This window comes from Callorhinus ursinus, unplaced genomic scaffold (assembly GCF_003265705.2).
Source record: "Callorhinus ursinus isolate GAN/ISIS: 27379988/994484 unplaced genomic scaffold, GSC_fseal_2.0 scaffold20, whole genome shotgun sequence".
NCBI lineage: Eukaryota > Metazoa > Chordata > Mammalia > Carnivora > Otariidae > Callorhinus > Callorhinus ursinus.
This window is the reverse complement of record NW_027397082.1, coordinates 25,542,086-25,557,138: the sequence shown is the minus strand read 5'-3', so window position 1 is coordinate 25,557,138 and position 15,053 is coordinate 25,542,086. Positions and strand designations below refer to the sequence as shown.

Sequence of the window (15,053 nt, the reverse complement as noted above, 5' to 3'; positions counted from 1 at the left end):
CAAGACCAGACATCTCACAAAGTTTACCTTAAGGTCCAGATATTAGAAAAGTATGCTGCCCTTTGCAAGAGCTTAGATTATGAAGGATTAGTCTGAACCTAAATGACTTTTGCCTTTTTTGTCCCTTTTTGTTCCAGTGCCATAATTCTGGAGGCTTACAGTCGATGTGCTCGACTACATATATGACTTATGCTCATACTTTCAGTTATTAATATAAATTTTGAACTCATAGATTTTTGTGATTATTTTGAGAGTAAAGGTTAGAGCTGTTTTGTAATTTGGAAAATTACCCTCTAAAATGATTTTTTGAAAACCAGAAAAACAAAAAAGCAAACACCATAACAGTTACAAAAATAATACATGCTCGCTGTTTTTTCTTATTTAATTTTAAGTAATTACAGACCGACAGGAAGTTACAAATACAGTTCCGTGAGGTCCCATGTATATTTTATCCAGCTTCCCCCCACTGTGACTTTTATACAACTACCTACAGTTATCAAAATCAGGAAAATGACATTGCATGTTCCCTATCTAAAACAAAAAGCCAAACCTGTAAAAATGTATAAAGAGAAAGCTCTCATTTTTTCCTCTTCTTCAATCTCTCAGTCATCATTGTGTTTCCCTGCAGATCTTTTAAAATGTACATTTAGTGGCGCCTGGCTGGCTCAGTTGGTAGAGCATGTGACTCTGGATCTTGGGGTCATGAGTTCAAGTCCCACATTGGGTGTAGAGCTTACTGAAAAAATAATAAAAAAATAATGTACATTTAAACACACACAAAAGCACCTACTTGTGTGCACACGTGTAGAATTGTTTGCTTTTGGGGGATAAGAGGATCATTTATGCTATAAGCTACATTTTCCCTGTAACACTACATGATTTCATATTGATAAATATAGATCTGTTTTATTCTTTCTTATTTCTTCATAATGTTCTATAGTATAAATATGCCATAATTTACTTAATAAACCCCCTTTTGTTGGACATCTATGGACTCCTCAGTTTTTCTACATATAAATAATGCTGCAATTAGTATCCTTAAACAGATACATTGAGCACTTGTATAAGTATTTCTCTAGGCCTTTAAAAGTGGAATTACTGAGTACTATGAAAATAGCACTCAAAAAAATTGTACCAGTCAGAATTATTTTTAAGAGACGTACTTAGCAATATGACTATAAACAAAAGTAACAGATTTATGAGAAAAAATTATTCATGTAAGTGTGTATTTGGGCAAATATGGAATATTTCTTATTTATAATATAAACATTATTATATTGTGATTAATTTTGAGGTAAATTTTCAGTGTGTTACACAAGGAGTAAATTTTTGTCTCCATAGACTGGGAATTATAAGCTGGTGTATAATGTAAAGAGAGGTAGTCCCAAATTTAAATGTTTTTAATCATCAATGTTCTTTCTAATTTTTTCACTGAAAGGGATAGGTTAAAATTTTTAGAATAGTCTACTAGCAATGAAGGATAATAGTAATAGCTGGCCTTTATAAATATACATCCATTAAACTGATTATTAGATATAAACTCAGTATTGGCACTATTCAACAGGGAACTTTATTCTTCTTTCAACATTAATTTCACATATTTGCCAAACTCCCTATTATTCATGTATAAGATATATTTTTCCCTAATAATTGTTTCCTTTTTTTGAATAGAAACTTTTTTTCTATTATAGATTTCTTTGAGTTGGGAGGATAGATTATGAGAAGTTTAAATATTTAAATGCTTTGTCAGAAAAACAGCAATAATTATTGCACTCTTTAACATACTAATGAGTATTCTAACCAGAACCACCATATTCACGATATGATCTTTTTTGCTGTGTAAGACAAAATTCCTTACAATGCCTTTACAATATTTGCCATATCCAGTGTGAATCTTACAACAGTGTTCTAAAAAACTTTACCAAGAGTTCTTTTTGAACGCAGATTGGTTATACATACAAATAAAAGGAAATCTTGTATAAATTAAGCCACTCTAACCTGGTTGTTTTAAGCACTTAACTTATAAATTGAGGAAATTAGATCCTAATCCTACTTTACATATAAATTTGAACAAGACACTTAATCTCTCTGAAGCTCAGTTTCCCTTTTATAAAGTATAGAAAAGCCTGTACTTCACTGGAATGAGACGTTCAAGTGAAAAGTTGTACACAAATACAACTAATGGTCTAAAATGGAGATAAAGAAAAATTAACAGTAGGTGATTAGTGAACTTTGTGTAGAGACTCTATCAGTCTCTCGGGGTCCATTCAAGGTAATCTGTGTGTGTGAAAGGGTCCCTGACTCAAACAATATTTATGCAAAGGCTTTCCAGTGGTTTAAATTAGAAGCTTTTTCTTCTGCATTAATCTCTCTGATTTTCCTTTTGTTGCAGAAAAGACACAGTCCTTAAACTTCTTCGGCTTCTCAGAGTGTTCTGTGAAACACAATTTAGTTCAGTTCAACAAGCTTTTATTGAGTATCCTAAGGGAGAAGTAAGAGCTATTATCTTTGCCCTTAAAGGACTCATAAGTTGGTTAGAAAGGGAAAACAAACATACCCCCAAAACTAGGTACATGGACATACTCCATGCTTTAGGAGTGAAATTTTGGGGGCCAGCAGAGCCACCCATCCCCATATTTAGATGGCTGAGAGACCTCAACACTGCTAACATTCAGGTAGCATTCAGAAGGGGTGCATTCCATGTCCTATATCTATAAAACCATATACTAAAAGAAATTTAGTGGGTTTTTGTTCAGTAGTGACTTTCTAAGAGCCAAGTGGATATGTGTCATCGTGAAAATTTTTACTAATATATATTGAAAGGATAAAATTGCTGAAAGGATTATTTGATTTTTTCTTTTTTAATATTTTATTTATTTATTTGACAGAAAGAGAGCGAGAGAGGGAACAAAGCAGGGCGAGTAGGAGAGGGAGAAGCAGGCCTCCCGCCAAGTAGGGAGCCTGACGCGGGGCTCGATCCCAGGACCCTGGGATCATGACCTGAGCTGAAGGCAGACGCTTAATGACTGAGCCACCCAGGCACCGCGGGATTATTTGGTTTGGGAGTAATTTATAATATTTTTTTCCTGAACTTCCTTCTTAGGTGTACATTACAATGCTTTAGTACTTAACAGTAAGTGACAGTTTAGTCCCTAGACTGTTTTACAATTTATAGTTCTTTCTTTGACTCTCATTCAGTTACCTTCAGTCTTTGATTCAATGATTTTCATGGTCATGAAATCCTAAGACTTGAGAATTGGAAGATGCTTAAGACAATCTAATCAAACCTCCTACAAACTCTACCCTTAACCAGGGCCCTTGCTGCTGCTCCTGATGTCTTGAGAAAGTCTATGTTCATATAGAGGCTTCTTTGCCCTTTTGAAAAACCTCATGACAGCCTTCATCATTTCTTCCTGAGAGCTGGTGTTTCTAGAAGATTAAAATGTTTGTGGCACCTGGGTGGCTCAGTCAGTTAAGCGTCTGCCTTCAGTTCAGGTCATGATCCCAGGGTCCTGGGATTGAGCCCCGCATCAGGCTCCCTGCTGAGTGGGGAGCCTGCTTCTCCTCTGCCTGTCATTCCCCCTGCTTGTGCTTGCTCTTTCCTTCTCTCTCTCTGTGTCAAACAAATAAAATCTTTAAAAAAAAAAAGATTAAAATGTTTGATTACTCATTCAAGTGAGGTACTTTCTCCCTACTCTTTCCACATCTTACTCCTGTCCTGGCCTCCTGACCTTTTTACTGTCTCATTCACTCATTGTTTTGTTTACTGTGTATCTTTTCACGTCTACTCCTCTTAGGGTGTGCCATCATGAAGACATTCCAACGTAAATGGCCCTACAACTTCAGTGCTTTGGCAGAATGTTTTCCTCCCCTCTCATCTTAGAATCCTGAGGTACGCTAACCCAGGAGCTCTCTAGTGGGAGCTAAGCACCCTTTCACAGACTTCACAGCATGAATGAGATCCTGTTCTCCTAATATCCCAATTTCCATTTGTAGACCACTGTTCTTCCACTCTTGAGTGAAAGCTCCAGCCCCTTTGAGCCTCCTTCATTCATCTCTGTCACCACCAATCTCTCATTGTGACTTTTTTTGTTTGTTTTTTAAAAAAGATTTTATTTTTTAAATCATCTCTACATCCAAAGTAGGGCTCACAACCCTGAGATCAAGAGCCACATGCCCCACTGACGGAGCCAGCCAGGTGCCCCTCACTCTTGCTTTTGCAGTTGAACACTTTATCTATATTTACATGCATCCTCATTTTCCTCCCTCAGACTCATGTAATAGATAGCCATTTTATTCACGGTTCTCTCATCTTCCAATGTCCATGACCTCATCTTTCGATGGGAGTTGTTTCATTATTCATCTGCCTTTCCTCCACTTTATCCTTTCCCTAAATACCTTAGCCTAAAAACATGTTCAAATCTTTCCTACTCGAGAGAGAGAGAGGGCGGGCAGGGAGATATCTTCTCTAGTCTCATTCTAACATTTACAATCTCTTTTTTCTTTTCTCCTTTGTATCCTCATTCTTTAAAAGAATTATTTATAATTATTTCCTCATATCCCCTTCATTCCTCAGTCCACTCTCGGCTTTGCCACAGTGCTCAAACATCATTCACTTAGGTCACCAGGGAGGGCCAGAAGACCTTTTTATCCCTTATTTTATTGGTTCTTTCTGCTGTGTTTGATAATGTTGATCAAATCCTCTTTAAAATTCTCTCTTCTTCGGGGCGCCTGGGTGGCTCAGTTGGTTAAACGTCTGCCTTCAGCTCAGGTCATGAACCCAGGGTCCTGGGATTAAGCCCCACATCGAGCCTGCTTTTCCCTCTCTCTCTGCTGCTCCCCCTGCTTTTGCTCACTTTTTGTCAAATAAATAAATAAAATCTTAAAAAAAAATTCTCTCATCTTCAAAAGCTATATTCTCTTAACGTTCTTTTTATGTCTTTTTTGTGGCTTCCTTTTCCTGCCCCCTAAATGTTGGTATCCCTGAGGTTTTTGTCCTTAGAACTCTGCTCTGTATACATTCTGCCAGGGTGAACTCATCCACTCTCCATCAGATCTCTGGCACAAATGCTATATGCCCTAGATATGTATGCAGTTGCTTGGTACACATTTCCACTGGGATGTGTGTCCTACATCCTGTGTGGCCAAAGCTGTCAACACATTATCTTCCCTCATTCTCAGATCAGATCTTTTCATGTTCTCTGTTACGGTTGATGGCATCACTCTGCCATGCCCCACATTCAATCATCGTGGCCTAGGGAATTTTCCTCCTAAATATTTCTCAAACCCATCCTCTTGTTTCCTTCCTAATGACCTGCCTACTACCTATCCATCCTCCTCTCTCTCCCCCGCTAAGCACAACTGTTTCTCATCTTTGTGCCTTTTCTCATGCTGTCCCATTTGCTTGAAATACCACTGCCTTTCTCTTGATTAACTCCTTTTTTAAAAAGATTTTTATTCAGTTATTTTAGAGAGAGAGAGAGCTCAAGCAGGGGGAGAAGCAGAGAGAGAGAGAGAGAGAATCTCAAACAGACTCCACGCTGAGTGTGGAGCCCGATGTGGGGCTCGATCTCACAACCCTGAGACCACAACCTGAGTTGAAACCAAGAGTCAGACTCTCAACCAACTGAGCCACCCAGGCACCCCATGATTAACTCCTTTTTGAGACTCAGTTTAGGTACTACCTCGGATGCCTTCTTGGGTTTACCTCGCACTCCCCAAACAAGATTGGATGCTCTAATAATAGCCTGTACATAACTCCATCAGTGTAATTAGCATCTTAGTTCATAATTAGGCTTTTGTGAATATGTTTTCCATTGCACTGAAGAACTCCTTGAATCCAAAGACTGGGTCATCATCATCTTTTCGTTGCTTGTGTCAAATTGAGTGCTTGTCACATGCAAATATGACCCCTTCATTTTACAGAACAGGAAGTTGAGACCCAGAGTTTATCACTCCCTTAAATGACCAATTCAAAATGAAAGTAGCTTGATTTAAAAAAAAAAAAAACTGAGTTGGGAGGGAATTTAATAGGGCATAGGATACATACACTATTGGTGTCATAAGAAACAGTACTTTTTTCCAAGTGAAATATAATTGGATAAACAAATAATATCCATAGAATATTGATTAGGTGAGGCATTGGAGGGGCTTGATTTTTCCCAAGTGGTTACAGTTTCTAACATTCTGAAGCACTGTGACCAAATAGCAGATATTTAAAACTTACTCCAGAAAAAGGGGTGCCTGGGTGGCACAGTCAGTTGAGTGTCCAACCCTTGGTTTCGGCTCAGGTCGTGATCTCAGGGTCCTGAGATTGAGCCTAGTGTCAGGCTTTGTGCTCAGCATGGAGTCTGCTTGAGATTGTCTCTCCCTCTCCCTTAGCCTCTACCCCTGCTCTCTCGTGCACTCTCTCTCAAGTGAATGAATAAATCTTTTTAAAAAAATTATTCTGGAGGCACCTGGGTGGCTCAGTTGGTGAAGTGGCTGCTTTTGGCTCAGGTCATGATCTCAGGGTCCTGGGATCGAGTGCTGCATCGGGCTCCTTGCTCAGCAGGGAGCCTGCTTCTCCCTCTGCTGCTCCCCCTGCTTGCTCTTTCTCTTCCTCTCTCTCTCTGACAAATAAATAAATAAAATCTTTTTAAAAAAATAAAAAATAAAAAAATTATTCTGGAAAAAAAAGCTGACTCATTCTAAGTTGTAGTGTTTGTTGAGTGTTTCCTTAAAATCATTGAATACTCTGTTATAACCCCAGAGTCTTATTAAGAATGAAATTCCTTTTATGGGGCACCTGGCTGGCTCAGTCTGTAGAGCATGCAGCTCTTGATCTCAAGGGTGTGAGTTTGAGCCCCAAGTCAGGTGTAGAGATTACTTAAATAAATAAAACTTTAAAAGTATTTTATTAGGGGCACCTGGGTGGCTCAGTCGGTTAAGCGTCTGCCTTCGGCTCAGGTCATGATCCCAGGGTCTCCTCTTCTTCTCCCTCTGCTGCTGCTGCTTCCCCTGCTTGTGCTCTCTCTCTCTCTCTCTCTAATAAATAAAATCTTTAAAATATATATATATTTTAAAATTAATTTATTTTCAACCAATCTGTAAATATTTAGTACTTCCAACTTTCTTACCTGTTTGTTATCCCTCTCTCCCCTTCTTTGTCCTCCTAATTATCAACAAACTTTACCCCCTCAACTGTGTTGAGGGTGCTGGGCCAAGTTCTGTTTTATGTATTACAAGGAAGAAACTCTTATGACGAGTTTTTTCTGATGACTTGGTGTACACTGTTAATGCATAGTGTCAATGGAAACAATTATTTTAACAGGATGACACAGCCTATTTTGCTTAGAAATGTCCTCACTTCCTGTTTAGGTTATCCAGAGGTCAGGTAGGGATTTCTTTTTGCACTCCCATTGTACAGATTCATATCATTCAAGCATTGTAGGACTTAGATCACAATCTATTTAATTCCACTGGCTGCATTCATCTTCCCAAGAAGATAAGTCCTTCCCCTCCTGTTTTTATTTAGTTTCTCTTTTTATCTTTTAATTCTGTAACCTGTAGTGAAGGTGTGACGCCAGTGGGTCTTTACCCATAGGTGCTTTTTAACTAAGCTTCATCTTAAAGTTTGTTGCCCATTTTGAAGTTCATGTGGATACCTGCATTAGTCAGAATGTCACAGTGTTGTCACTGTTACCCTGCCCCAGAAGTCTAATAACTAAGCACTCAGGCATGCATCAGGCCCCAGAGTAAGCCATGGCTACCTGCTGTGTACTCCTACCTAGTGAATCAGCTTCAGTGTATTTGATAACTACCCTTTTTTTCAAATTTAATTATGCCTTGAGGCTGTGGAAAAACTGAATTTATCTGTTGAACCAAACTAAGCAGCAAGTGTTCTGACATGTTGATTGAGCAAATTATTATACCCGACAAAAGGGAATTACATATACAATCAGGCTTGGAAGTAACTGGATAATTAAGGGTTAATAAAATGTCTAGCATAAAAGAAGTGCCTTTTAGATTCTGGAAAAGTAAACTAAATACATACCTTTTTAAATTGTTTGAATAAAGATTACAAAATATTTTTAAGATTTGGAAGAAAGAAATGAATGAGGATGCAAACCCCCTTTAAATACAAATACTCAGTGAGATAGTGTAATATTCTTTGACTTAAATGGAGACCACAGAGATTCTTATTCTCTGTATTTCCATCATGCTAAGTATAGTAGTCTAGCTAACTCTTCATTCGTTTGGGAACCCATGGCAAAATGGTAATGCACCTATATTTATATTTTAGGACATAAAACTGAGACCGTGTCTCTAGAAAGCAGAACAAATGAGATACACATCTGAAATTAAATTCCCCATTTCACCAGAGTGAAGTCTAGTTATGCAGTGACTGGAACGGGGTCTCCACTTTTGTCACTGCCTACTAAGGTATTACCATGGAAACTATCCTCCTTTTCCTCCTGTAGTGGTTGGAATTTAATGGTCTTGGTTTGTTTTATTTATCTCAAATGGCCTGAGTTCCATTTTAAAGAAGATAAGATGATTCTAGGGGCCGAAGTATCTGATTTTAATTTTAGTTCAGCTTTGTTTTTTCAAAAGCCAAAATTCTGTATTTATAACTAATGGCAAATTATAAACTATACATTACTTGATTTACTAATATTTTAGAGTAAAACGTATATGACTGATTTTGTTGAAGACTAAATTAATCTATCTGTTAGATTCTCCAAGTTTTTGTGTGCCTTATTTTAAATCACAACTGTGGGGAGGAGGGGAGAGAAACATCCACTTAGATTCACAAATTTTTAAAAAGTGGTTATTAAAAAAAAAAAAAGTGGTGGGCGCCTGGGTGGCTCAGTTGTTAAGCGTCTCCCTTCAGCTCAGGTCATGATCCTGGGGTCCTGGGATCGAGTCCCACATCGGGCTCCCTGCTCGGAGGGAAGCCTGCTTCTCCCTCTCCTGCTTCCCCTGCTTGTGTTCCCTTTCTCTCTGTGCCTCTCTCTGTCAAATAAATAAATAAAAAACTTAAAAAAAAAAAAAGTGGTTATTCCCTCCCTCTTTCTCTTCTTATCAATTAAAGTGTGTTTAAAGGAGTACATAATGAAGCTCCAGCCTAGTCTAGCTCCCTTCATTCAAGCGAGTACTATATCCTGGAGTATAGACACATTGTATATTAATTTTTCTTCATTGGCTCATCATATTATCTTGATTGTTCTAGGTCTTACACAATTTATACAAACAGATCTTATTTCTCCATAGCTTTGTTAAAGCAAAATGACTTACAGAGAAAATCAAAAGTCTAGTAAATACCTCTCATCATGAGATTCAGGGTTTGATTTTCTGAGTATTGGAAGTAAGAGCTTTATTGGTGAAGTAATTACATAAACTACTTGTTACATAAATGCGGCAGATGACGTAATGAATCTGGACAGAAAATTGAATGTATGACCTGGGAATGTTTATTTAACATGTTTGATGGTGGCATCACTGGTTTACAAAAGGTAATCTCGGAGCAGAACTTTGGTTGTGAAATATTTCTCGTGCATTCTATAGCACAAATTAATCAGTCAATAAATTGACTAGTCTAGCTTTCAAAATAATTATAAGGTGTTACTAAAAATTCAGAGATGTTTTAGTTATTAATAGTTCACATTAAAGTAAATAATATAGCTATCTTATTAGTATATAAGATGTGAGTTCAGCATAGACTTATAAAATTCTGTGTCACAAGGTAGCATATACAGTTCATCTCAACATACATTTACTTGGTGCCTACTATATACCAGATACTGGGCCAAATGTGAAGATACAGATATAAGCAACACAAATTGCCAGCTTTGAGGCACTTACAAAGTACATTATTAGGAGGAAGTAAAGGCACTTCAACTGTTGGGATATTGGAAAGAGACTGGGCTGAAATAGCCGTGAATCACTCAATCTACAAAAGGAATTGATATTTAATTCTTTAATGGGTTGGTAGACACATCAATATACTGTGAAAAATCCTGTGATAGAGATGTGGCAGGAGCTCTGAGGACATGAAAGGAACAGAAAACCCAACCCAAGCCCTGGGGGGCTTCTTGAGAGAGGCAGGATTTAAATTTTGAGAAATTTAAATTTTATGGAATAAATAAGAGTTACATGGGTGATGAAAGAGGGGAAAGGGACTCCACACAGAGGAAAAGAAAATGAGCAACATCCTGGGGGTCATCATGGTATTTAAGAGAATTCCTTGTTTAGGAGCTTAAATTACAAGGCAGGAGAGGAAGCCAAAAGGTTGACCTTGTAGGGACCAAGGGTCGGCATCCCGAGATGGTCCACTGTGGCATGAACATTATTTTGGGCTAAAAGCAATTAAAACCCAGCAGATACAAGAAAAGCTCCTTACCTCCCCCTCAACTGCGTGCTTGTACCAGGAAGAGAACTATTAACAGACTCCCTTTTACCTAAGAAACTTCTCTGCATAATAGGGCAACATTTGTTTTCCAAACATCTCCTTTTACCTTCCTGCTAATGGTCCTTCTTCCCTTTGTATCCTCAGACCCTACTGCTGTCTCTAGCTCATTTAAGCTTCATGTTGCCTCATTGTCTTTGGAATTTCCATGTCTGTGTAGATTCTCCATAGGTAAGCTATTAAATTTAATTTTCTCCACTTAATCTGTCTCATTGCAATTTGATTCTTAGTCCAGTTAGGAGGATCTTGAAGGGCAGAGGAAATTCTTTCTTCCCAACAACCTGGATTAGGTGCAAGATCCCTTTGCATTTCATGTTAAAGAATTTGAGATTTATCTTGAAGAAGTTGGGAAGCCATTGACTGTTTTAAGTAAGTGAATGGTATGATCACATTTGTATTTTAGCTGGATCTCTCTGGCAGCAGTGTGGAGATTGATGGATCTGGGGTATTAGAAGGGAGAGGCAGAACAGGATAGGTGATACCAAAGGCCCCAGGGTAGAGATTATGATACCTGAACTAGAATAGTAGTAGTAATAGGGATGGAAAGTAGGAAGCAAGTGATGTCAAGAAATATTTAAGAGGTTAAGTTGGCACAGTTTAGCAACAAGTTAGATGCTAGAGTTTTGAAAGAGAGGAGTCAAAACAGACTGAATGATGGGACGCTGGGGTGGCTCAGTTGGTTGAGTGTGTAACTCTTGATCTCAGTTCAGGTCTCGATCCCAGGGTTGTGAGTTCAAGCCCCACATTGGGCTCCATACTGGGCATGGAGCCTACTTAAAAACAAACTAACAGACAAACGGGGTACCTGCTGGTCTCAACCAAAACAGACTGAATGCAGATTTCTGGTTTGGGTAATTAGGTAAATGCTATTGTTCAATAGGTAACCTACCTTTTAATATCAGGAAGCTGAATTAGGTAGTCTCATGACTGAAGAAAAACAAGCCAAGTATATATGTGAAGGTATTATAAAAATCAAAATCATACTCAACTATTTGAGGTAAATGTACCTGAGGAAACTATCTGAAATTTTCTTTCCTGTTTTGGATAATTATAGGGATTTTGCTTTTCAGAAATAGAGGCTAGAAAAATTCTTGATAATAATTTTATTAACATATTTCAGCATTTATAAAGAACTTTTAGGAAACTTTAGTTAAATATCTATTGTTATTTGGGTGTAAATATATAAGTAATTTAAACCCCAATTGCCAAAGAATTATTTTAAAACTCAACCATATAAGATGTTAATTTCTTATGTTACTAATGGAGAGTCAGAAGATCCTCTTAAAAGCTTATGTAACAAATTCTACTCCCAGGTATATACCCAAGAAAAATAAAAACATATCCACACAAAAACTTGTACATGAATGTTCACAGCAGTATCGTTCATAATAGCTGAAAAACGGAAATAACCCAGATGTCCATTAACTGATGAATGGATGAACAAAATGTGGCATATCCATACAATAGAATATTATTTGGCAATAAAAAGGAATGAAGTAATGACATATGCTACAACATGGATGACCCTTGAAAACATCATGCTAATTGACAGAAACTTGTTACAAAAGACCACATGTTATATGACTCCTGTTTGGAGAGTGACTGCTAATGGTATGGGGTGATAAAAATATTCTAAAATTGATGGAGATGGCTGCACAACTCCTTGAATATATTCAAAACCATTGATTTGTACACTTTAAATGGATGAATTGTATGTGAAATACATTTCAAAGCTGCCTTAAAAATTTTTGTAAAAGTAACAGAACAAGAAATAGCAGTTTAATTATATTAAAGTTATAAAAGCAAAAATAGAGAAAAATTGTGATAGCAATCAAAAAATAGGAAGGTTGTCTAAGGTAAACTGTCATATGTGATAGCTGCAAGCTGATAAATCAAAAATTAGAAAATATTTAGAGACACTGAATTACAAGTGATTTCTTGTATTTCTTGATCCCAGGGTTGTGAGTTCAAGCCCCACACTGGGCTCCATACTGGGAGTTAAATGTGATTGCTTCTAAGAATGAGAAGCAATTAAACAGAAGGAGTTAAATGTGATTGCTTCTAAGAATGGGAAGGGTGGGGCAGGGGCCTTTGGTTTTTATGATTATTAACCATGTATTACTTGGTAAAAATAATTTTAATAAATTAACCACAGAAAATCATATATCTGTATGTATATGTATGCCATTTTAGCCATGATAGTGACCAAAAAATTAAAGATAAAGCAAATGTGGATGTGTATAAATCTGATTATGTAAATTCCATTTTTTGCCTCTTTTCCCAAATTCCAAACCGACGCAAGGAGTTTATCTAGGAGTACAACATAGCTTACCATCAAAAATACTTTGAGAACATTCTACTTCTACTGTGTGCAGTTCACCCTAGTGAAATGACCCGAAGAGGTCGATGCCCTTAAACAGTCTCTACAGAGTGCTGTGCCCAAAGCTTGCTCCTGGTCCTATGTAGGTGGGAGTGGAAAAGCCAGTGGAGAACAGGTTTGGCAAATGGGACATTTGAAGAGGGTAGGTGTGGGTTAGGGGTCATGTGTATCAGAAAGCATGAGGCAGCTTGAGGGCAGTTAACACCTGAGCGCAAAAAGTGAGGTGAGTGGAGGCACAATACTGCTGCTTTACAGTTTTTGGCTAGGCCCTTTCTGGCTACTACTTAAACTTCTCTTCTGTGCTTCATGTGGAGTTTTCCGTATGTGCTGTTTTCAGATAGTTGGAAAGGGGGTAAAGCCAAAAGCTTTAAAAATCATATTGAGCTCATCATTTGATTTCAACATCTATTTAGAAAAAGGACTTGTATTTTCCCCCTTTGGGACTGATTTAGTAAGACCCATTTTTCTTGAATCCCCAGTGCCTAATTGCTCATATTTCTTCGTTAAAGCTGTATTATGGTTTAGGATTTTCATTGCTGTTTACATCTCTGAAGTGCTCTAGGAACCCTTGCATTGGCTTTCTGTTTCGGAGGGAGAGGAAAAATGATCTGCTTTACTTTTGGAATCTGCAAAGCAACTCTGAGGTCCCAGGTGGATTTGGTGTTTGGAAAAGGGAATTTGGGGGACTAAGGTTGACCTGAGCCCCCAGGTCACTGTTCACATTTACAAAAGCAAACCTGGTATCCCCAATTGCTTTTCTCTTGAGGTTGGCTTAGCTTTATTTATCTTCTGTCTTGGGTCACTGCCCCTGAGGTGCTTCAAAAGCAAAACCCAAAAGACTCAAAACAAAGAAAGCTAAACCAGATTCAAGGAAAAAATGACCTGGCACTCTGAGTTCACTTTTACAAAGGCAAAAAGTCACTTCAAGAGTTCCATAGAATGGTTTTAAGTCGGCCTAGATTCATTGTGTCATTTGCACAAAGTGATCTCAACAGGTCCAAGACTCCAAGTTTCTTGGGTGGACACTGGGAGTGAGACTTAGGATGAGAAACTGTCAGCAAGCCAGATGCCTTGACACAAACGAATTCTTCAGTGATTCTGAAGTGATTCAACTATTTTGAGCATATAAATGGGACCACCCATGCAACCCTATCTTTCCTTAAGCTAAATCTTTTTGTTTGCTGGACACACACAGGGAATGCTGAGGAAGTGAAACTTACCACTCACTTACAGATATTGGCATAAGTCCACTTTATGTTACCAGATTAGTTATGAAGGGTATTTTTGAATCCTTGGTGAAAAAAGAAGTTAGGATACTAATTTTAGATAATCTTATAAATCATGATGAGATAGAACTAAGGCATCTTATTTTGCTATTCATTTTTGTATGATCCATACTTTGCTTACTTCCCAAAAGGATTTAAGGTAGAATTATTTTACTTGACTATTGGAACAAACCCATTTATAGAACTTAATACCAATTTTCATTATAATATGCCTGACTTTATCCTTTAATAAGTAATTGTAAAATTGCTTTTGAATAATCTAGGGGAGATTTTTGTTTTTGTTCATGTTTGATCTACATCTTTGAATATCAGGTATATATGTTAATAAATTCACCTGTTGAGACTGTGTCTTACTGTTTATTTACAAGACTGAGAGAGATTTTGTGTAATTAATAACATGTATTATTTGTGTAACGCCATCTAAAAGGGAGCAGAGCTTAAGGTAGAGAAGAGAGGTTTTCCATAACTTAGGTTTTAATATTAAGGATATAGTGCATCCTGTGAAACCTGACCAAATGTGAGGGAGGGACCCCAAGGCTATGATTGTGTGTGGAGTGAAGGTGAGTGTCAGTGGTTTTTTTCTGGCACCACTCCACTTTCCTCATCCCTTCCTATCACACTCTTGCTCCAGAGCAGGCATGTTCTTTTTAAATTATTCCAAAGATCAGAGATCATGAACAGGCATGGGTAGCAGCCTATAAAATGAGCTCATTGCATAACTCTCGCTTGGCATAAGGTTAGGGTAGGACCCAAGAATAATGTCCTAGTTTTGTGTTACATCTTTTACTTCAATAGAACTGTACTTTAACTCGCCCCCCCCCCGTGGCTGGTTCTGAGTTTCATGCCCCCTGTAACTTCCCTCCCCCTCCATTCAGTATCTCCTATTGTCCAGTTGCCCCTTTGCCCTGTACATGCTTCTCATCTTCCCCAGTCCAGC

General features: G+C 37.8%; 1 protein-coding gene across 4 annotated transcripts in view; it reads left to right on the top strand.

Annotated features, from left to right (window-relative positions):
- EXOC6 (exocyst complex component 6) overlaps nucleotides 1-15,053 on the top strand; it is a 245,058-nt gene that overhangs the window by 222,487 nt on the left and 7,518 nt on the right. The window lies entirely within an intron of this gene.